Below are 24,642 nucleotides of genomic sequence, written 5' to 3' on the forward strand. Positions count from 1 at the left end.
TCAGGACCAATAGAAGCATCTTAGGATTTATAATGTCACCACTAAAACCCATCAGGGCATTTCACCATTGTAATTCATAGCTGACTGTCATGCATTCCCTATTTAAAGGATATGACCTACTGCCAGCCAATGGAAAATAATTACATTATGTAGCTCACATGTGATAATTTGTGTATTTCTTTTAAATAGACTGGCACAACAGAAAAAAATTAATGCAGTGATAAACACAAAGAGGTAAGAACAGAATAGTGCAGTACACGTATTAAACATCTGCCCCATGGCAGCATCATTTTCATTCCCATCTGATATTTTAAGCCAATGGACGCTTTGGCAATGACATAGAAACAAAGGGATCATTATCTGACTATGAGTTTAAAACGAATAGGATTATGGTACTGTATGGCGAAACCAAGCTAATTCTGTAGATTGTGCTATAGCAATTAGTTGCAAGTATTCAGTATTCAAAATTTGAGCTCTGCTGCTAAAGTTTGGAAAAAAACACAGGCCACATAGTATGTGTCTGTTCATTGATTTCATTAGCAGAACTCTTAGAAGCAAATTTCTCAAATTCTTCCATATTCACTTACAATACATCTTTTCTGAGAACTTTCCTGCCAATAAGCTTGTTCATTGTAATGCGAACCCTAAAGTTGGTTAGAAAGTAGAGATTTTTTCCCCTTGGAAATTTCTTAGGAAAAGAAAAAAATTAAGTATTCATTGAAATTTTCCACACAAAAAATTGAAATTTTAGCAAAATTTTATAAACCAAAATCTTTTGGCCAGAAACTGAAAATTGCTATGGGAGTTGTAATTTGGGAAGCTTGTACCCTCGTTCTCATCTATGAGCCTGGCTCCCTGTTTGAACTACATCTCCCATGAGCCAACACAGTCTCTCCTCTTGCCAAACTGCTGCAATGTATCATGGGACTCCCTGGCCATTGCACACGAGGAGAAATGTAATCGGGCTATGGAACCTGGCCCACAAATAAAATCTGGGGAATGAGCCACCTGAACTACAACTTCCATGAGGCACCACAGCAGCATTTTTGACTGAAAACTGAAAAAAAAAGTTCCTTTGGGTGTTTGTATTTTTTGATGAAAAGTCAAAATTTTCTGCAGAAACCAGACCCTTTTCACAAAAGTTGTTATTTAGTCAAAAGAACAAATTTCCCCCTGAAAATCCGTTTCAAGAGAAAATATTCAGCCAGTCTTAGTGAACACAAAAAGGTTGAAAACAGAATTGAATCATATTTGCTTTAGAATGAAAACAAAGGAAGAACGTGTAGAGAAGAACTTTGCAGGATTCATCCAGCTCTAATTTATAAAAGATTAGCAATGTCCCTGTAGTAAAAGGGCTTGTAATCTTGGCTCTTCAAAATGCTCCACATTGCGGTAGGGGAGGAAGTGGGAGGAGGGTGGGTATAAAAAATTCATCTATACAAGCTACAAAAACTGCTAGGCAAAATATTAGTCTTCCTGATTCTGTTAAATTATACAGTGTGATATGGAAACGCTTGCATTTTTCTTCTAGTCCTGAAAAGTAGTGAAAGAGAAAAATAGTGAGAGGAGCTAAACCCCTAGGGCCAAATAGAAGCTTGGTGTGTTCTCCTCACTAGCGATGCTTACATCATGGCTGAACATGATCCCTAGTGCCAAGAGGCAGTAAGCTCCAGCAACTTTACAACCACTATCCTGCAGTCTGTGAATCAGAGCCATTGTATTATCGCCAGGAAAAAGGAGCACATTGAAAGAGATGTGCTCTGTAACAGTGGCAGTCATCAAGAAGGCTACAAATGTAACCACATTAGTGAGTAAAGCCAAGCAAACTGTCTGCATAAGCATGTAAAGGGGAAAAATCCAGAGAGAGGCAATGATATTTCCATGATTATATGAGACTGGAGAACAGTGAAAGCCTTGTTAAATAACATACTAAAGCAGCTATGATTTGTGTCCTTTACATTAGGGAAGATATTTACTTCCACAGATCGTCTTCCATTAATGCTAATTGGAGTTCAATGTACATATTGCACAGAGATTAAGGCCTAGCTGGGCCAGATGTTTACAGTTTCTTCTTCAAACTGTATTAAATACATTTTCTCCTGCAGCTTCTCATAGACTCAGAGACTTTAAGGCCAGAAGGGACCATCACGATCATCTAGTCTGACCTTCTGCACATTGCAGGCCACAGAACCTCACCCACCCAGTCCTGCAATAGACCCAGAACCTCTGCCTGAGTTACTAAAGTCCTCAAATCATGATTTAAAGACTTCAAGTTACGGAGAATCCACAATTTACTCTAGTTTAAACGTGCAAGTGACCCAGGTCCCATGCTACAGAGGAAAGTGAAAAATCTCCCTTCTGTCAGTCTGACCTGGGGGGAAATTCCTTCCTGACCCCAAATCCAGAAACATTAGAACAATATAATATGTCAAGGGCTACATGGGATATGTGAGTTATTTTGCATTCTTCCATTGTTCTAATTTGTTCAGTTTTCAGTCTGTAAACATGTTACAGAGAACTATTTCTGTTATCTGTTTCTGTTATCTTATCCAGATAACTGTTTATGACAGTGGTAAAAACTGCACTCACATAAGTCAGTTGTATGGCAATGTACTTATTCCATGTTCTTTTTCTTGATTCTTACAATCTATATACTGTAATGACAAATAGTATTTAGTTTTCCAGTACCTGGATTTTATAAAACAAACATTCAAGGAATAACTATAACTATTTCCCTACTGATATATGCTTGACTGATATGTATTTGCTATTTACAGTTCACAGATTGATGGAGCATTCTTAGTAATAATATAGAATAGTACTGACAAAGTGCCCCATAGCCAAGGGCTTCCAAGAGTCTACACATATAACAAAAAAACAAATATTGCAAAAATCAATAGCAATGTCTTAGTATGTAACTAAATACTAAAAGTGGGGCAGAACTGAAATAAAATCTTGCCCTCTAAGCACGTGGACACCCAGCCCACCTAAACACCCACTAAATAAAACACCATAATAAAGGAGCATCTATTTAGTACAAAGGCCACTGCATAGTAGCACTAGAGGTGTGCTAAAAAGGTTTGACATGGTATTTGTTTGACGTACTGTATAGTAGTTTGTGTAAACTTCTTTGACTAGATGCAGCCATGTATTCCACTTAAGTGTGTGCACACCCAGCACACCAGAGCCAGAGAAATTTGCCTAGCAAGCAACGTTCTGCCAGAGGTCTGTGTGGTCTTAACCTCACAACCCCTCAACTAGTTTAGTTTTTCTCTTGTTGTATATAGTTAGCAGTACCCTTAGTGTTAGTTAGAGTAGTGTTAGTTGTATTAGTTTACTTTCCTCGGTGATGCCCTCCCCGAGGTTTCAACATTGTCCTTCGTGTGGAGAAGGGAGTCCCAACAGCGATCCCCATATGCGACATATGCTCTGTATTGGTGATGCCCATATTAAAGAGTGTTGTGTGATCTGCAGATCATTGCGAAATGGACTCAAGTGGCTCAGGACCTTCGCCTGAAACAGCAGCTGCTCGTACAGGCCATGTGGCCTGCTTTGGCACCAAAGCCCTCACTGGGTTGGAGATTGCCCCCCGATCCCAATCATCCTTCAGCTCATCCTCAAGCTCAAGGTGGATTGGGCCAGGCTCGTTCTCATTGCCCCAGCATAGCCGAGACATATGCTCTGACCGTGTCTCACTGTCTATTCAGCCTGCCATACTGCTGCCTCCCTATCTGACTTACTCACTCAGAACCAAGGCCACATCTTGCATCCTGCGCTCAGCTCCATGCATGTCATGGTGTGGCTGCTGCATGACTGAATGAGGAGGAAGAGCAGTGTTCAATGGCTGTCCCACACATCCTCTTTAACAGTAGAAAAACCTCCACCAGTATGGCCTATTCAGCAAAATGGAAGCGATTTTTGGTGTGATCATTAGCCCGTGGAATACAACCAATGCTGGCCTCTATCCAGGACATTTTGAAGTGCCTGCTTCACCTTCAGTAGTTGGGGCTTCCATTTAGTTCATGAACGTGCATCGGGAAGCGATATTGGCATTTCATCCCCCCTGTGATGGGGCATCTGCCTCACATTGGCCTGTAAGGGATTAATGGAGCCCTTGGGAGGCTGCACAGAAAGCAGCCAATAGGAGAAGGGCTGTGAGGAGCAGCCAGTCAGGGCCTGGCAGGCCCATATAAGAAGAGCTGCAGGGCAGAGCAGGTTCAGTTGCTCCCTGGAGCTCAAGAAGGGAGGACTGGCTGCCTTTCAGGTGGAAGAAAGCCAGCACTCTGGACAGAGCTGTGGTTCTAGTCGGGAGCCAGGTGAGCTAGGGAAGAGCTCCTGGCTGGTGGCTGGGCATTGGAGACTGAGGCTCTGAGGCAAGGGCGAAGAAGGTACTGGAGCTGCAGTGAATTGGCCCAAGGATTTAGACTGAGAGTTTGGAGGGGATGCAGCACGGGGCTGCCATCTATAGGGTCCCTGGGCTGGAACCCATATTAGTGGGTGGGCTTGGGTTTCCCTCCACCCCTGCCACTCACTACAGAGGAAGTAGTTGGACCATTACATGCGGTACTGTCCCCCGGAATGGGGGAGCACAGAGCATGTCACAGCCAGAGGGCTGTTTCCTGAAGAGGATGCTGCGGTCCTTGGAACTGCACGGGTCCAGGAGCAGAAGTGATGGCGGGCAAGACACCACCAAGAGTTGGCGTACTGACCTGTGGAGCTGATCCAAGATGACCAGCAGTATGCACTAGCGTGGTGAGTTGCACCCTGTCACACTTGGTGGAGAATATGGGAGACTCAGAAACTGTTGGACAGCCGGCCCTGATAAAAGGGGAGTGGGAAAGGCTATACCAGAGACACTTGGGTTAAAGAAACAATGGAGCTGTTGTGTGTGGAGGCTTTTTTGGCGGAAGGCAGGTGTACCTTCCCAGGCTGGACTTCAGAGTTGCCCCTCCCACTGAAGGGGGTTGATGAGCAATCGAGGAGGATCCAGGCCTTAATGAGCCAGATCCTGGAGAACCAGAAGCAACAGTGGGAGGCACAGAGATACCTGTAGGAAGGCCTGAGGCAATTGTCAGAAAAGCAGCACGATTTGCTCAAGATCCTGCAGGAGAGGAGCAGGGGCCAGAGAGCCTGATGCAAGAAGGGACGCAGAACAGGGCTGCCATCTACAGGGTCCTTGGGCCAGAACCCAGAGTAGTGGGTGGACCCGGGTTCACCCTCCGGCTCCCCAACTTGCCACTGAGGAAGTGGATGGATTGTTGGACTGTGATACTGTCCCTCGGAAGGGGGAGCACAGAGTGTGACACAGCCAGAGGGCTGAGTCCTGAAGAGGACACTGCGGTCCTTGGAACTGCACGGGTCCAGGAGCAGAAGTGATGGTGGGCAAGACACCACCAAGAGTTGGAGTACTGACCTGTGGAGCTGATCCAAGATGACCAGCAGAATGCGCTAGCGTGGTGAGTTGCACCCTGTCATGCCCTCATTCGGAGAAGATCAGTTTTCTCCAACCCAATGGTAGCAAAATTCTTAAAAGGACTCCTTCATCCAGGGGTCTGTACTGGGGCCAGTGCTGTTCAACATATTCATAAATGATCTGGAAAAAGGGGTGAACAGTGAGGTGGCAAAATTTGCAGATGATACTAAATTACTCAATATAATTAAGTCCAAAGCAGACTGTGAAGAGTTACCAAGGGATCTCACAAAACTGGGTGAGTGGGCAACAAAATGGCATGTGAATTTCAATGTTGATAAATGCAAAGTAATGCAGATTGGAAAACATAATCCCAACTATACATACAAAATGTTGGGGTCTAAATTAGCTGTTACTACTCAAGAAAGAGATATTGGAGTCATTGTAATAGTTCTCTGAAAACATCCACTCAATGTACAATGGCAGTCAAAAAAGCTAACAGAATGTTAGTAACCATTAGGAAAGGGATATATAGTAAGACTGAAACTGTCATGATGCCGCCTTCTAAATACATAGTATGCCCACATCCTCTATACTGCATGTGGATCTGGTTGCCCCATCTCAAAAAAGATATATTGGAATTGGAAAAGGTACAGAGAAGGACAACAAAAATGATTAGGGATATGGAACAGCTTCTGAGGAGAGATTAAAAAGGCTTTTCAGCTTGGAAAGGAGACGACTAAGGGGGGATATGATAGAGATCTATAAAATCTTGACTGGTGTGGAGAAAGGTAATAAGAAAGTGTTGTTTATTCCTTCACATAACACAAGAACCAGGGGTCACCCAACGAAATTAATAGGCAGCAGGTTTAAAACAAACAAACGGAAGAACTTCTTCACCCAACGCACAGTCAACCGGAGTACTCTTTGCCAGGGAATGTTGTGAAGGCCAACACTATAACAGGGTTCAAAAAAGAACTAGCTAAGTTTCTGAAAGATAGGTCCATCAATGGCTATTATCCACGATGGGCAGGGATGCAGTACCATGCTCTGAATGTCCCTAGCCTCTGTTATCCAGAAGCTGGGAATGGACAACAGGGAGTAGATAGCTTGATGATTACCTCTTCTGTTCATTACCTCTGAAGCGCCTGTTGGAAGACAGAATAGTGGGCTAGATGTGCCTCTGGTCTGACCCAGTATGGCTGTTCTTATGTTCTTATGTCTACATCCTTCGGTCTGAGAGCTGGTTCCTTTGTGGGACCCAGGGCCGCCCGGGGGGGGGGGGGGAAGTGGGGCAATTTGCCCCGGGCCCCACAGGGGCCCCACGAGCCCTGGCCCGGTGGCAGTCCGGGTCTTTGGCGGCATTTCGGCGGCGGGGGGCCCTTCAGTCGCTCCGGTCTTCGGCGGCATTTCGGCAGCGGGTCCTTCAGTGGTGCCGAAGATGCGGAGTGACTGAAGGGCCCGCTGCCGTCGAAATGCCACCAAAGACCTGGACCACCGCCGGGTGAGTACAAGTGCCACAGCTCCCCCGCTTTGCCCCAGGCCCCCTGAATCCTCTGGGCGGCCCTGGTGGGACCTTAACGCAGTCCTATCAGCCTTAATGGGATTTCCATTTGAGATCTGGGCATTTTGTCCCTTCGTACTTTTGTGTCAGAAAACTGCATTCCTCACAGTGATAATATCTGCAAGGAGGGTGTGTGAATTGCGAGCTCTGTTGGCAGATCCTCCTTATACACAAGTCTCCAAAGGCAAAGTAATTTTATGGCCCCATCCAGAATTTTGGTCTAAAGTGGTTTCTCATTTGAAGGCATTGAAGAAGAAGAAATGGTTACTTACTGTAACTGTGGTTCTTTGAGATGAGATGCAGACACATATTCCACAATCCACCCTCCGTCCCCTCTGCATCTGAGTCTTGTTTCAGAGTGTTCAGTGTGAAGGAACTGAGGAGGATTGGGGTGGCACCGTCTGCTGTAGCAAGAGGCTATGGCCACAAAGAACCTCTACAGGTACTGTTAGGCAAATTTCTCCAGCTCCTGTGCACTGGGTGCGCACACTCCTAAGTGGAATACACATCTGCATCACATCTTGAAGAACCACAGTTACAGTAAGTAAGGGTTTCTTCTGAATAGGGAAGATCTCATCTGCCCCTAGATATGGCTGGTGACTATCTACCCACATTTAAGTTTTTGGTTCTGTGTTGGATCCAAAACTGAAAAGGTCCCATTTTCTGCTTCTGGTTCTTGTTCCAATGTGGACAGAACCACGAGAACAGCTGATCTTTTGAGATTTCTAGCATTTGGGGCCAAAACTTACTGAGAACAGTATTTTAAGAGTCCAGCATCATTAGATCCAAACTAAACCCTAGCTCTGAGTTGGTATTGTATGCAAATGCTGAACGCTAGTCTGATCAGGATCTGAACACCACCATTTCAGCCTGTGTCTGATAGATCATATATATACAGCATGCATGCCAGGAAACAATTCATGGTTTGTGAGAATCGAAAGGAAAACTCATCATTTATCTAATTTACAAAATGCATTTATGATCTTTAAAAGGCCACTTTAAGGAGCAAATAAAAGTGTAGAAACTTCCTCATAAACCATTGTGAACAAAAGAGGTGGAGTCCGTTTAGAAAGTGAGGAAGTTTTGACAGCCTTTCAGCAGATTGATCATGAATAAATCCAGACGAGACCAAACCTGTTGATTAGCAGGCTGCACAGTTCACAAATATGACACATAGAAGAATATCTTGTTGGTGTGGATCTGGTCTTGTGATCGAAAAGTTGTGTCCTTTCTTTTCATGTGCAGATATGACCACTGTCATCCAAGTCTTTATCTCTTGGTTGGATTACTTCTACATGCTCTATCTGGGACTAAACATCAAGGTCACTGGAAGCTCTGGCCAGTGACTACCTGTCTTCTGAGTACAGAGGAGCAATGAGAGCATATTTAACAGTGTTCCACACTCTGCGCTAGCTGCCAGTCAACTGCCAGGTGAAATTTAAGATGCTGTCATATAGCCTATGGCCCAGTTATGCCAGGGATTGCCCCTCCCTCTTTGATCTGCTATGCCATCAGTGTATATCCAGAATGCTGAACAGGGTGAGGCATAAGGGAACCTGCAGTGTGGTGTTTTTGGTGGCAGGTCTTCACCTCTGGAATTCTCACTCACTAGAAATATATCTAAACCCGAGCCTTGATACATTCAGAAAGCTGTGTAGACCCAGCCCATTGTCCAGGCTTTTTGTCCACTTCCAGCTCTGATAATAACAACAACTAATAGTAAATGTAATACTTAACACTTACGTAGTATACAGCATATTGGCAACATTTTCTTCATGTTGTTTCTTTAAAGGTACAGTGCCGCAGAAGTTCATGGGGTATTTGTTTCCTGAATCTGGGAATTATGCTGCTTTTAATTTAAATAGGGCTGTCAAGCAATTAAAAAAATTAATCACGATTAAAAAATTAATCGTGATTAATCACGCGATTAATCACACTGTTAAACAATAATAGAATGCCATTTATTTAAAGATTTTTGGATGTTTTCTACATTTTCAAATATATTGATTTCAATTATAACATAGAATGCAAAGAGTACAGTGCTCACTTTATATTTATTTTTGATTACAAATATTTGCATTGTAAAAAACAAAAGAAATAGTATATTTCAATTCACCTAATACAAGTACTATAGTGCAATCTCCTTATAATGAAAGTTAAATTTACAAATGTAGAATTATGTACAAAAAATAACTGCATTCAAAAATAAAACAATGTAAAATTTTAGAACCTATAAGTCCACTCAGTCCTACTTCAGCCAATTGCTCAGACAAAAAAGTTTGGTTACAATTTGCAGGAGATAATGCTGCCCACATCTTGTTTATAATGTCGCCTGACTTTATAGACAGGCGTTCGCATGGCACTGTGGTAGCCGGCATCGCAAGATATTTACATGCCTGATGCGCTAAAGATTTGTATGTCCCTTCACGCTTCAACCACCATTCCAGATTACATGTGTCCATGATGATGATGGGTTCTGCTCGATAACGATCCAAAGCAGAGCAGACCGACACATGTTCATTTTCATCATCTGAGTCAGATGCCACCAGCAGAAGGTTGATTTTTTTTTCTTTTTTTGGTGGTTTGGGTTGTGTAGTTTCCGCATCGGAGTATTGCTCTTTTAAGACATCTGAAAGCATTCTCCACACCTCATCCCTCTTAGATTTTGGAAGGCACTTCAGATTCTTAAACCTTGGTTCAAGTGTTGTATCTATCCTTAGAAATCTCACATTGGTACCTTCTTTGCGTTTGTCAAATCTGCAGTGAAAGTGTTCTTAAAATGAACAGGTGCTGGGTCATCATCCGAGACTGCTATAACATGAAATATATGGCAGAATGCCAGTAAAACAGAACAGGAGGCATACAAGTCTCCCCTAAGGAGTTCAGTCACAAATGTAATTAACACATTTTTTTAACGAGCATCATCAGCATGGAAGCATGTCCTCTGGAATGGTGGCCGAAGCATGAAGGGGCATATGAATGTTTAACATATCTGGCAGGTAACTACGCTGGCTACAAAAATGCCATGTGAACACCTTCTCTCACTTTCAGGTGACATTGTAAATAAGAAGCAGGCAGCATTATCTCCCATAAATGTAAACAAACTTGTTTGTCTTAGCAATTGGCTGAACAAGAAGTAGGACTGAGTAGACTTGTAGGCTCTAAAGTTTTACATTCTTTTGTTTTTGAGTGCAGTTATGTAACAAAAAAAACCTACATTTGTAAGTTACACTTTCACAATAAAGAGATTGCATTACAGTACTTGTATGAGGTGAATTGAAAAATGCTATTTCTTTTGTTTATCATTTTTAAAGTGCAAATATTTGTAATAAAAAATAATAATATAAAGTTAGAACTGTATACTTTGTATTCTGTGTTGTAATAGAAATTAATATATTTGAAAATGTAGAGAAATATCCAAAAATATTTAATAAATTTCAGTTGGTATTCTATTGTTTAACAGTGCGATTAATCATGATTAATTTTTTTAATCGCAGTTAATTTTTTTTAGTTAATCGCGTGAGTTAACTGCAATTAATCGACAGCCCTAAATTTAAGCTATGTAAAGTATTCCCAGATACTACAGTGACTGGCACCTAATATAAGGGAATAGAAATGCCACTCACTGTATTGAAGAAAGTTGCTTTTGTCCAAAACTTCTCTCCCAGACACCTCAATACCCTGGCTGTTTAGTGCTCATCCACATTATGTGGCATAAAGCTCTAAGGACCTGGTCCTGCAACAAGGCTCTGTTCAGGCCTGGCATCAGCCCTATTGGAGAATCCAGGTGTACCTGGAATTAAGGTACAGGTGTACCTTGGAATTAAGTAAACATTTCATTATGCTCTTGGGTTGTGGTTCAAAAGCTATTACCTGTCCATATAATGAGGTTAGTACAGCCCTGTCTGGACAGACTGGTAGTAATATGCCACTTAAAGATGCTACTGGGGGAATGGCAGGGTCTAAGTTTTCTGGATCTTAATGAACCAACAAACTGGAGGGGGCCAGTTTGCACACACAAAAGAATCACAGTCTGTATGGTATCAGAGGGGTACCCGTGTTAGTCTGAATCTGTAAAAAGCAACAGAGGGTCCTGTGGCACCTTTAAGACTAACAGAAGTATTGGGAGCATAAGCTTTCGTGGGTAAGAACCTCGCTTCTTCAGATGCAAGTAATGGAAATCTCCAGAGGCAGGTATAAATCAGTATGGAGATAACGAGGTTAGTTCAATCAGGGAGGGTGAGGTGCTCTGCTAGCAGTAGAGGTGTGAACACCAAGGAAGGAGAAACTGCTTCTGTAGTTGGATAGCCATTCACAGTCTTTGTTTAATCCTGATCGGATGGTGTTAAATTTGCAAATGAACTGGAGCTCAGCAGTTTCTCTTTGGAGTCTGGTCCTGAAGTTTTTTTGCTGTAAAATGGCTACCTTAACATCTGCTATTGTGTGGCCAGGGAGGTTGAAGAATTCTCCTACAGGTTTTTGTATATTGCCATTCCTGATATCTGACTTGTGTCCATTTATCCTCTTACGTAGTGACTGTCCAGTTTGGCCAATGTACATAGCAGAGGGGCATTGCTGGCACATGATGGCATATATAACATTGGTGGACGTGCAGGTGAATGAGCCGGTGATGTTGTAGCTAATCTGGTTAGGTCCTGTGATGGTGTTGCTGGTGTAGATATGTGGGCAGAGTTGGCATCGAGGTTTGTTGCATGGGTTGGTTCCTGAGTTAGAGTTGTTATGGTGCGGTGCGTGGTTGCTGGTGAGAATATGCTTAAGGTTGGCGGGTTGTCTGTGGGCGAGGACTGGCCTGCCTCCCAAGGTCTGTGAAAGTGAGGGATCATTGTCCAGGATGGGTTGTAGATCACTGATGATGCGTTGGAGAGGTTTAAGCTGAGGACTGTAGGTGATGGCCAGTGGAGTTCTGTTGGTTTCTTTTTGGGGCCTGTCTTGTAGCAGGAGGCTTCTGGGTACATGTCTGGCTCTGTTGATTTGTTTCTTTATTTCCTTGTGTGGGTATCGTAGTTTTGAGAATGCTTGGTGAAGATCTTGTAGGTGTTGGTCTCTATCTGAGGGGTTGGAGCAGATGCGGTTGTACCTCAGTGCTTGGCTGTAGACGATGGATCGTGTGGTGTGTCCGGGGTGGAAGCTGGAGGCATGAAGGTAGGCATGGCGGTCGGTGGGTTTTCGGTATAGGGTGGTGTTAACGTGGCCATTGCTTATTTGTACTGTGGTGTCTAGGAAGTGGACCTCCCGTGTAGATTGGTCCAGGCTGTGGTTGATGGTGGGGTGGAAGCTGTTGAAATCATGGTGGAATTCTTCCAGGGTCTCCTTCCCATGGGTCCAGATGATGAAGATGTCATCAATGTAGCGTAGGTAGAGAAGGGGCGTGAGTGGATGAGAGCTGAGGAAGCGTTGTTCCAGGTCAGCCATAAAGACGTTGGCATATTGTGGGGCCATGCAGGTGCCCATAGCGGTGCCACTGGTCTGGAGGTATATATTGTCACCAAATTTGAAATAATTGTGCGTGAGGATAAAGTCACAGAGCTCAGCAATAAGTTGTGCTGTGTCATCATCAGGGATACTGTTCCTGACAGCTTGTATTCCATCTGTGTGTGGGATGTTTGTGTAGAGAGCCTCTACATCCATGGTGGCTAGGATGGTGTTTTCTGGGAGGTCACCAATGCATTGTAGTTTTCTCAGGAAATCTGTGTTGTCACGGAGATAGCTGGGAGTGCTGGTGGCGTAGGGTCTGAGTAGGGAGTCCACATATCCAGACAGTCCTTCAGTGAGAGTGCCAATGCCCGAGATGATGGGGCGTCCAGGATTTCCAGGTTTGTGGATCTTGGGTTGTAGATAGAATAACCCCGGTCGGGGCTCTAAGGGTATGTTGATTTGTTCCTGTGTTAGTGTAGGGACGCATCATCAGTGATCTACAACCCATCCTGGACAATGATCCCTCACTTTCACAGACCTTGGGAGGCAGGCCAGTCCTCGCCCACAGACAACCCGCCAACCTTAAGAATATTCTCACCAGCAACCACGCACCGCACCATAACAACTCTAACTCAGGAACCAACCCATGCAACAAACCTCGATGCCAACTCTGCCCACATATCTACACCAGCAACACCATCACAGGACCTAACCAGATTAGCTACAACATCACCGGCTCATTCACCTGCACATCCACCAATGTTATATATGCCATCATGTGCCAGCAATGCCCCTCTGCTATGTACATTGGCCAAACTGGACAGTCACTACGCAAGAGGATAAATGGACACAAGTCAGATATCAGGAATGGCAATATACAAAAACCTGTAGGAGAACACTTCAACCTCCCTGGCCACACAATAGCAGATGTTAAGGTAGCCATCTTACAGCAAAAAAACTTCAGGACCAGACTCCAAAGAGAAACTGCTGAGCTCCAGTTCATCTGCAAATTTGACACCATCCGATCAGGATTAAACAAAGACTGTGAATGGCTATCCAACTACAGAAGCAGTTTCTCCTCCCTTGGTGTTCACACCTCTACTGCTAGCAGAGCACCTCACCCTCCCTGATTGAACTAACCTCGTTATCTCCATACTGATTTATACCTGCCTCTGGAGATTTCCATTACTTGCATCTGAAGAAGCGAGGTTCTTACCCACGAAAGCTTATGCTCCCAATACTTCTGTTAGTCTTAAAGGTGCCACAGGACCCTCTGTTGCTTTTTACAGTCTGTATGGTTTGCCCAGCTCTACTCAGAATTCCATTTCCCCTCCTTTCTCTCTAGGGCAATGGCAGGAGGAGAGTCTGTGCTTCTGCCTGGCCAGTCCTACTGCTTCATTTACAAATGGATCACTCTTTATATATACAAGTCTAGTTGAATTCATTGCTGTGCCATGTAACCTGCTTGCCCCAAGCCTGGCTTTGAGCCCATTGTTGAACTGCAAGGGTTATAGCCAATGCTATAATACACTGGATTGTGCTCTTGGATGCAGGGGTGCAACTCCCAATGACTTCATCTGGAGTTGTGCCTATGACTCAAAGGGCCCTAGATCTCATGGTGAATGTTTGTATGAGCTTTTGAAGGATAATTTACTTTGGGGAATAAAACAGCTGAGATATAAGGCATATTTTCCTTTGTGAGGGTGTCTACGTATTGTGTGAACATAACTTTCTCAGGGTCTGGGAGAAGAATCTTTTCCTATAGCCTTTAGGTAGTGTCAGTCTTTCTAAACAAACTAGCAGGTCCATCAGAAATGGTACTTACTGCAGGGCAAGAGGCTTTTGACCTTTTGTGTAATTATTCCATGTCCACTCTTGGAAGTCTTCATTATTCTGAACTGCATTTGTGGCATTGTAAGACACAAAAAGGGAACTGAACTGTATCCATTAGTAAAGGTGAATTGGAACTCATAGCAAATGTCAAGACTCTTTTAATTGTGCTTTATATAATGGCTGCCTAGCTTAGTAAGGAACAATCTGAAACCATTAATTATGAGTAGGTAAACACTTCACGGGTTTTTTGTTTTGTTTTGTTTTTTTTGCCAAAAGGCTCTTCACCTCTATTTGATGAGTCTGTGTACATGACTTAATGTAAAATTATGAAATAATAGAGGTTGTTTGTGATAAAGTTAATGTGAGGCCTCATTGTGTGTGAGCATACAGGGCTAAAAACTGAGGGTTTCAAAGCTAACTGTAAATCCTACCGCTTCCACCTTGCGCTGTTTTTCAGCATTTTTCCAAGGAGCTAAAATAGCTGCAAGACACATCCTTACTAATTGACCTAGCTTCTTTCCCAGACTTATTATTTTTGGTATTATTGCTCCTCTGGCAAGAAGTAACAGAGGTTGGGACCTTGTGTGTCAGCTTCTCTTTGGAGGAGAAATCAGTGATGTAGAGTTTGGGTATATTTTGAGGGTAACTTGTTTTCTTTATCTCTCCCAGAACAGAGGTGTTCACAAACAGCCTGCAGCCTGCATCCTTCTTTCAGGGATCTTAGCCCAACACTTTTGTCAAATTCCCACAAAACTCTCTGCCTGAAGAACTGCTCACTTGCTAAGAAAAAGAACTTGTAAGACCATAATGGCATCATCTCATGCCCCCTGCCCTCAGAAACTACAGTGATGAATGGCACAATAACACTTTAAAGCAAATAACAGACTCTAATCACCATAGCATCTGAGCATCAAATACTGGAAATTCCATTATCCTACAGACATCTAAATCCATTTTACTACAGAATAGCTAAATGTAATAGACCATGAAGATGTATCTTTAGAGTATCACAAAAATGCAACTTCAAGGGCAAGATAGTCATGAAACCTTTGGGAGAAGGTTGCTGTAGCTAGCTTAACCTCCACAGATGCAAGAGCTAATTATTATTAAAATTATACTATTAAATAATTTACACAGGGCTTTGCAAAATTCCCTGTCCTGGAGAGCTTATGGTTTAAATAGAACAAGGCAACGCCAGGACAGAATTCAAGAGAAGATAGTTGTGGGGTTATTGACTTGAGGAAGTTTGGAGGTTTTTCTTCACGAGGTAGATTCTAAGGAGGGAAATGCACAGAGGTATAGGGTTGCAAGATGCTGCAATTGGGAAAAGAGGTAAGAAAGAGTTACAGTAAAAAAAAACCTGGTATGAGTGCAGGCATCGTGAGACGAACCTTATGACAATCCGCTTCTCTTTCCAAAGCCAGCAGGATTTTGAATGAGAAGAGGTGACTTATGGCCCACTAATTTTTTCTTCCTGTCCCTTCATACACACATTAATAACAGAACCTTCCAGATTTCTCTCTTGACAGGACTTTCTTCTTTCCACCTCATAGGACAGGCCTCTCACTGTCAGTCTCATTCTGATTTGGAATCAATTTAAAAACAAAGATGAAGCAAATAATAAGGAAACTTTGACTCAGTGTTTCATCTCAGTGTCTAGGATTTAACGCATGTTATAAAATGCTGTGGGGAGGGGTGTTAGATTTTGGCAGTTTGAGGGGGGAGGTTGTCTTTTACATGCAACTATTTTACAGGAAGGAGTTCTGAGGCAGGTTACAATGCATATAGTAAATTGCACTGGTCCCAGTGCATAACCAAAGCGGTAATGTGCTATCATGTAGCAGAGCCAGTAAAACTCTATGGAGGCCCTCAGGAGTGATGTAAAGTAGCTATTAGAATTTATATACTTACATAGTAATTTTCTTATAGCTTATTTGTAATTTTAAAAAACTTTTACAGGTAAGTGCAATAACACTGTCGTGCAAAAGGAGTGAAAATAAAGCAGAGATTTGCACATAACTTTAATTCAGTTCCTGGTGTTAAAAAACTAGATAAAATCTTCACTATTTACAATAGCAATATCTTACATTTATAGCATGTTTTACAAAGTAGGGCCCTGATTCAGCAAAGCACTTGGCATGTGTGTAACTTTAAACCCATATGTAATCTTAAGCATGTTGGTGGTCTATTGAATGGGACTACATGTGTGTTTAAAGTCCTGCATATGTGTAGGTGCTTACGTGTAGCATTGAGGTGCATGATTCCAGCACTACCAAAATGGAGCAGTCAGGGGAAATAACTGGGTTACAGCCTGCTGTTTGCCAGTGTGTGGAGAGGAACTGTTGTGGGGTTACTGTTGTGTAGAGAGTAAACCACTACTCATAGAAAAAGTGCCATTGGATATTTAGAGTGGGATTTTCAGAAGTGCTCATCCTTGACCGAAGTGCTTCAATTAAAGTCAGTTGGAGTTTCACCATTGACTTCTGTGGAAGCGGAGTTAGGCCAACTCTCTATACCTGGAATTAAAATAATCACACTGCATTATGTTAAAATCAGAAGATCTTTACGTATGTCCTGTTTTAAGTACTGCCTTTTCCCTGTCCAGAATTGTAATAGAAAATGACTGAAAGTTGTTTGTGAAATTTATCTTGTGGTGCTGCATTCACCTCTTTACCTGTGTGAGCTCATGAATAAGGGCGAAAATTGCAAAAGCAAAAACCTTACAAACTGGTTCTAAACACACACATGAGCTAATTCAAAAGCTTTATGCTGCATGAAACTCAGAACTAAACAACTCCAGAAGCCTCTGAAGTTCATTTATTTGAATGTAGACATATAATCAGGGTGGAGAATTTATTGTGCTGGTGATTAATAATTGCATGAGTGGAGCAATAAATAGGCTTTTAATCAGTTTCCTTTGTAGTCAGCTTAGATCAATATCAACTCCTCTGATGGTTGTAGTTGAATCCTATTCTCTCTCTTTTTGAAAGAGGATATTGCATGACTGTACAAGTACAGGAATGGAGAAAGGATCTTAAGGGTTTGGCAGTTGAAAGCTGAATGCCTGATGGAAGTGACGCACACTCACACAGAGTCCCTGGAGAAGACTTGTGGCATAGTGAGATTTTTTAAACAAGATAACAAAAACAAGAGTCAAACAAAGTGACCCATAAGCTTATGCCCATCAGCAAAGTGGGCCTCTGTGGTACCTCCCAAACCAAACAAACTGGAAGTGATTCAGAACTGTGCTCTGGGGATAGAAAGGTTTTATGAGGATTATCTGTGCAATACAGGTGAACTATGCCAATGTGTTTGGCGGGGGGAGAGGGGGAAGGGGAAGAGAAGAAAGAAACCTCTTTTGAAAGACATTTGGGGCAGACCTCTATTCCTTCACCTTCTTCCACATGAGCTGGCTCCAACCTGCAGTCTGCTATTGGCATTCAACCTACCAGAGAATTCCACTGCCTGTCTCTCTTTCCTGACTACTGAGAACTGACTAGTTAGAATGGCCATATTCTCTTCCTAATTATACTGTCACTACCCTGGTCACTTCAGTGACTTTGCGCCACTGTAAATGAAAGGAGAATTTGTCCAAAAGATCATCATTTATAAAATGTCTATGAAATTAGAAAATGTCACATTTAGACAAATGGTCCGTACTGATGTTTCATTCAGACAGCGTGCCAGTAGCTGAAGTGAGCAAATCTAAAGGTTTGCCTAATTACATGTTAAAATAAGTTTGCTGGATAATATAACGATTTAACATTTTGCAACACAGTAGGCAAAATTCTATCCCTTGTACAGGACTACTGGCTAGGGAGCAAGTGCAACAGGAAAAATAACAATTGAAGCAGTTTTATTTAACTACAGAAGAGTCTATAAAAGTTTGGCCTCTTGGACCAATCCTCTGACTGTGGTCCAGGCAGCCAACAGTTTTAGCAGTTATGATGAAAAAGTTTAAAACCCATTTCCAAGTATTTCAAGGTGAATTTTTAATTAACATGACATCCTTGTGATGGTGGAAGCAGGGTAGCTATCCCCCAACTCAGATTTCACTGAGACTGCATATTTTCATCTGTTTTTCCTATGTAATTATTGTGATTTGTTTTAATTACCTGATGAATGCCCCAAGCACTTGCCAGAAAAAGGCCTTTTGTCAATAGCCCTATTATTAATTTTAATAATTACAGATTTTAATAAGTGCCCTTTGCTACAGTACATTAACTTGCTTTTCCATGACATTTCCAGCACTTCCTGGTTTAATCCAGGTCAAAAATCACACAAAATTGCTTCCTTTCCAGGTATTTCATCCAAGACCAGGAAGCAAATGTGGCACCTAATGTGGGCCAGCTTTTGTTTAAACAAGGCAGCCGACTGCTTTGAAGTATTTTGTTGTAATGAAAGTTGGTATATGAAATAAGGGCATTGAGCCTGCAAACTCTTGTTTCTGTGAGTAGACCTTTGCCATACAAAGAGTCCTACTGATTTCCAATGGGACCACTTGTGTGAGTAAGGCCTACTGATGTTATTAAAGGGTTCAGAGTTTGCAGTATTGGACTCTGTGATTGTAATATATTGTATTATTATATTCTTTTAATGTCAATAAAGGTTTTGTTCAAGTACTGGTCAAAAGAATGGACTGTTTCTTAATTGTTCCAAAGAAGTTTGTTCTTCCCTAACTGGTCATGCATTGACTACATAGGTAACTGTGGAAGTTTCATTATTCCATCCCACAATAGCTCACCCCCAACTCTGTACATTAGAGCCACTTTATTGAGAGGGGGAATATTTGTTAGAACCATGAAATTACCCGCTGTTCTCTGAAAATGGGCCATGGGATCTTTGATTTCCAGCTCCTCAGCCACATGAGATTGGGAAGAAGGGACCTTAATTTAACATGTCAACTGGAAGACAACACCCACTCACTGGCAGTCAGAATAGTTTTGCGCGGCTCTAGTGCTATATAGGGTTTCTGGTTGTGCATGTAAATGGGCATTTTCCAGAAAAGGCCTGATGAAAGTAAATAAGATTAACCAGGAAATATCATATTACTGAATTTGTGTTTCCCATGTTAAGCTATCTCATGCAGCTCCCTTATTCAGTTTTACCCTGGGAAATGGAGTGAGGCCAATGAATGTGCTCAGTTCTGCAGTCTCCTTTATTGGAAAGTTCCTATAGACTTTAGTGGAAAATGATCATTTTTCTACAGGTATATTTTGAACCATTTAATAGAGAATTGTATCCTTTTTATTAAATTTTATTGTAGGATTCAGAAAACCCATAGAAAGAGTATCATTCTCTGTTAGACTCCCTAGTCTGAGAGATTAATTTCTTTAAAACTTTTGGATTTATCTCTATTACATTTTATAGGACTTTTTCCATAAAGGCTTACTTGTTTGAGGAAAGCCGCAGAAAACAGAAGCAATCTGACATAACTGCCAGAATGCAAAACTGCTTCTCATGTGTAAGAACCTATGGAAATATATATATTTGTAAAGTTAGCCGTTTCATTTACAGTTTTTGGAGGGTCAAATAATCTGAATTCAAGCTACTACTGTTGGAATCCCCTGGATGTTACTTTTATAAATACGTTGTCTCATTCTGAGTATTTTGGCTCACCAGGGGATTGTGATGTAAGTCTCTGTGTAATGGTTAAACATTACTAATCATGACTGAAGGATAATACTCCATTTGTCACGCTATACTGCATGACCCATATGTCAGCATTAGTTTATCTCACCCACTTCATACACCTGGGTAGGTCTGAATCATTCTTGCAATCTGAATGTTATAATTTGCAACTTGATTAGCCATTCCACAAGCCCAGAAAATCTATTCCCTGAATTCCTCATAATTTAATTTATTTCCTCTCCTCCTGGCACATCTAAATGCTGTATTGTTTAAACTACATACACTTTAATTGTTAGCTATTATTAGAGATGGGCAGGTTCTGTGAAATTGAGACACAGAGATCAAACATACCAAAATTTACATGTGTTCAGATCAGAGATTTTGGTACAGTCCCTTCTAGTATTTAGTATTTATCTAATTTTCTCTATGACCGTAGGTAAGAAGCTGTTTTGCTGAAACCCTGAAGTACTGGAAGTCTCTTTTTACAAAGTCTGTACTGGTGATGCTTTCAGCCAAATTTCCAGAGCAAAGCAGTCAGAGAAGAATCAAGGGGCATATCCACAGCTACTGTAACAGAGAAGTTCTCCTGAAGTCCATGGAGCTGCACCAGTGTATACCCTCTGAGGCTCTGGCCAAAGGATTTTAAGATGCTTATCTAAAATAGATCCTTTTCAGATTCACCCATCAGTACTCATATAACAAATTCCTTGGTGCTGTATGCTCCAAGCACATATGTAGAATGGTCAATCATACTATCCCTGGTGTAGATGCAAGTGTGAAACGTCATAGGTTTTTGAAACTGCGAGATACCCGGAGGCCTTAAGTGTTATGCACAGGCCAGCCCTAGGAGTTTTGTCACCCAGGATGGATAACACCCTCCTCCTCCCACCCCCACCCCCACAAAAGGCGCAAGCAAAAAAAGGGGAAGGGATTTAGCACTCACGGATGCAATGGGTTTGTGTCCCCAAATGTTAATGTGAGGGCACCTGCCCTGATCATCCGCCCCCTAAGCCTGGCCCTGGTTATGAATACACCTTGGCTCCCCTTCAGAAATGTAGTTGGAAATAGCCCAAAAAAAGCTTATCTTGTGGCATGTTGATGTTTTCACTTTACCCTCAGCTACAGCATCACACTGGAAGCTCATGTTCAGTTGGTTATCTACCATGACCCCAAGTCTTTTTCAAAGTCACTGCTTTGTAGGATATAGTGTGTGTCCCCCCCCTTTCTCCCCTTATAAGCCTAGATTCTTTGTTCCTAGATATATGACCTTTGGCTATATTAAAATGCATGTTGTGTAAATGAGCACACCTTACCAAATGATCCAGGTCTGTCTGTGTAACTGACCTGTTTTCATTATTATTTATGACTCCACCAATATTTGTGTCATCTGTAGATTACACTAGTAATATTTTTTTTTATTTCTTCTAGATCATTCATAAAGATATTGAATAGCATTGAGCTAAGCAGAGATCCCTGTGGGACCCCACTAGAAAAACCCTTTCTGGATGACAGTTCCCCATTTATGATTATTTTTTAGAGGTATCTGTTACCCAGTTTTAATCCATTTAATACAGGCAATAATGATTTTGTATAGTGCTCATTTTTTATCAAAATGTCGTGCAATACAACATCAAATGCCTTACAAAAGTCTATGTCAACACAGTTACCTGTTTCAACCAAACTTGTGAGCTCATCAAAAAACATTATCAAGTTTGTTTGACAAGACCTATTTTCCATAAAACCATGTTGACTGGTCTGAATTATGCTATCAGCCTTTACATTCTTTACTGATTGTATCCCATATTAGCCTTTCCATGATTGGTGTCAAGCTAATTGGCTTATAGTTATCCTAATCAGACTGTTTTTCCTTTTTAAATATTGACACAACATTAGCTGGAAATTCACTAGAGTTCTGAGATTTATTAAAAAATATGTTAAATGTGCAGAATGATCCAAGTGGATACTCTTGAGTGTAAGTTATCCACTTCTGTAGATTAAAAATGTGTAACTTTCATAATTGTTACATAACATCCTCTCACATGACTGATGAAGTAGAAAATATTTAATCATCACTGTAAGATATGAATACATCATCCTGCTTCTTCCCAAATACAGAACAGGAATATTTGTTGAATACTTCTATCTTTTCTGCCTCATGAATTTATCTGAGCATATTGTTCACCCGTTTCCAGTAACTTACACTTGTTCCACTAGCAGAGCTCCTAGAAGCCCAAGGGACATAAAATGGAAACAGGTTGATAAAAGAACCTTCATCTTGTGTATATAATCTTTACTTAAGTCAGGAGTTACCTGAGGTGTGAGAATACTGACATTTCAAAAGGTAATATGTGCTCCATAGACATTAGTCAGTACGACGCAGAGGTAGGTGATGTTCTGGTGTGGTATAAAATCACCTCAGGCTATCAAACCAGCCTATTCCCACACTGAATTTAGTTTTTTAAAATGTGTTTTATATAATTTTATACTTTGACTTTAGAGCTCGCCAGGGTGGATGGGGAATATCTAAAAGACTCATTGTCTCTTATTCATAATTATCAGGCATATATTCTGTTTCAAGCCTTATATGGTGTATTATTATTTCTCCGTATCTGTGGACCGCTGCTGTTCTATCCTGACCAGTTGAGCCTTCTAGATGGAAAACCCAAGATGTCAACTACTTTGTATGTTTGGCAGACTCTTATTAAAGCTGGCGATTTGAGAAGGATTCCTCCACCTGTCTCTCCCACATACACACACTAGTGTTCTGTCAGAGGCCTTTACTAGATATCTGAACACTTTTTTCCACTGCTCAAAGTATAACTCCCAGCCAAAGTGATGAACCACAAAATTTAGCAGAAGGGCTGCAATCCCCACAAAGAATCAGGAGGTGGAAATTCTCCATAGCTCCTATATAATCACACAAGGACACTAATGACATGTGCAAGGGCTTGGGATTTTCAAATCTTTCTAAAACACCAACATAAAGTGCATTTATTTTTGTCAAAAGATGTGAACCTCTTCAAATGTCCACTACATTGTAAAATCAATTCATTGCTCTTAAAAATTCTGACCTCAGTGAGAACTGACTCAAACAAACAAACAAACAAACCCAGGTAGCATACAGCACAAATGCAAAGCAGCAATAATATAACAAATAGATCTATGAGAATGTGTTGGTTTTGCATCTAATTTAAAAAGTAAAACTCTGACTGTTTTTGGTCATTAAGGGATAATTTTAAAAAAGGGTCATCAAACTGGCTTCCAATTTTGTACCTTTACTTTTGCAGGCTCAAATAACTGTGGGTGTAAATTATGGTATTTAAATATCTCACTCCCTGATTGGCTAGATGACTAAAAGCTAATATTTGCATTGGCAATTATCGGAGAGTCCAAAATTGTGCCTGTAATTAATTGCAGGTGAAAAATTGTGTGTGGGCGGGAAATTGGGCTTAGTTGTAAAAAATTGAAACCACTGGGAGATAGGTGCTTATGTGCCTTTGAAGATCTGGGTTGAAGTGATCTCTAGTCTATTTAACAGTTAATGTCCCAGTCCCCCCTACACCTGTGTAGAGTCTCTGCTAGAAGTTCTTGATCCTGCCAATACTTACACATGTATGCAATTTTACCTGTATGCGTAGTCTCATTAAATTAAACGGGAATAATCACATGAACAAAATTACACCCATGTTAAAGTGTTTGTAGGATTGCGTCCTACCTTTGTAAAGAGCTTTGGGATACATTAAGAGGAAAAGGACCAAGTGAGCAGTTGTTGTTTTTAGCCAACATCTTTTTAGGGTTTTTTTTTTATCATCACAGTATCATTATTATATTGGTGTAAAATTGTACCTTTATATGTAAATGTTTCATGAAAAAGAATACCAAATTCACCAGAGGGCTTCTAGTCTTGACTGGGTAAGCAAAATTCTTTTGAACTTACATGTGCTTTACTATATTTCACTTTTCAACATCAGTAGAGTGCAAAATGTGCTTATTCAGCAATGTTTACATGTCAAAATGATCTTTTAGAATTAGTGTGTTTTGATTTTTCCATTTCAGAAATACTTTTTATTAGGATTTCTGAAGACCAGAGCTAAACATATATTTAATTTCACGTAAAAGTTCTCAAACACCACAAAACTGTACAAAGTCACTAAGAAAATATTTATATTCACATATTGGCTGTATAACACAAATATTTTGTCACCATTAGCATTCCATGGCAGCTTAAAAAATGAAAATGCATGCAATATATTTATTTCCAAAGTGATGAATATATTTCTTTTCAAAATATTTTCCAAGACAATATAATTATTAGGATGAATCACAAATTTTATCTTCCTTTGGGTTAGCTGGGATTGCCATATTTACTCTCCTGTTTACATTGGTAATTGAGCATCTGGCTATTCTCCAGAAACCTGCTCTGGCCTGAAGAGGGAACTGTAAAGGGGTTAATAGAAGAACAGCATCTCAGACTCCACATGGCCAAAATGGAGCTTGCCCTCACTCTTCCCAAAACCTCTTCCCTATCTTAAGTCTGTATCAGACTGCTCAGGTACTATGGTGGTGGATGGATGGATAGGTAACATAACTATTCTCCCTCCCATCCAGGCCTGTGACTTTCAACTCCTCTTTTTTCTTCTCTCCTCTTTCTCCTTCCATTCCCCTTGCGTTTGGAATGCCCAAACCTGTTTGTTCTTTCTCTAACTCTTTCTCTCCCTCTGGATTTATATGGCATATTTATATTTACCATAGCATCTGTTTGCTGCAC

Source organism: Emys orbicularis, chromosome 1 (genome assembly GCF_028017835.1).
Source record: "Emys orbicularis isolate rEmyOrb1 chromosome 1, rEmyOrb1.hap1, whole genome shotgun sequence".
NCBI lineage: Eukaryota > Metazoa > Chordata > Testudines > Emydidae > Emys > Emys orbicularis.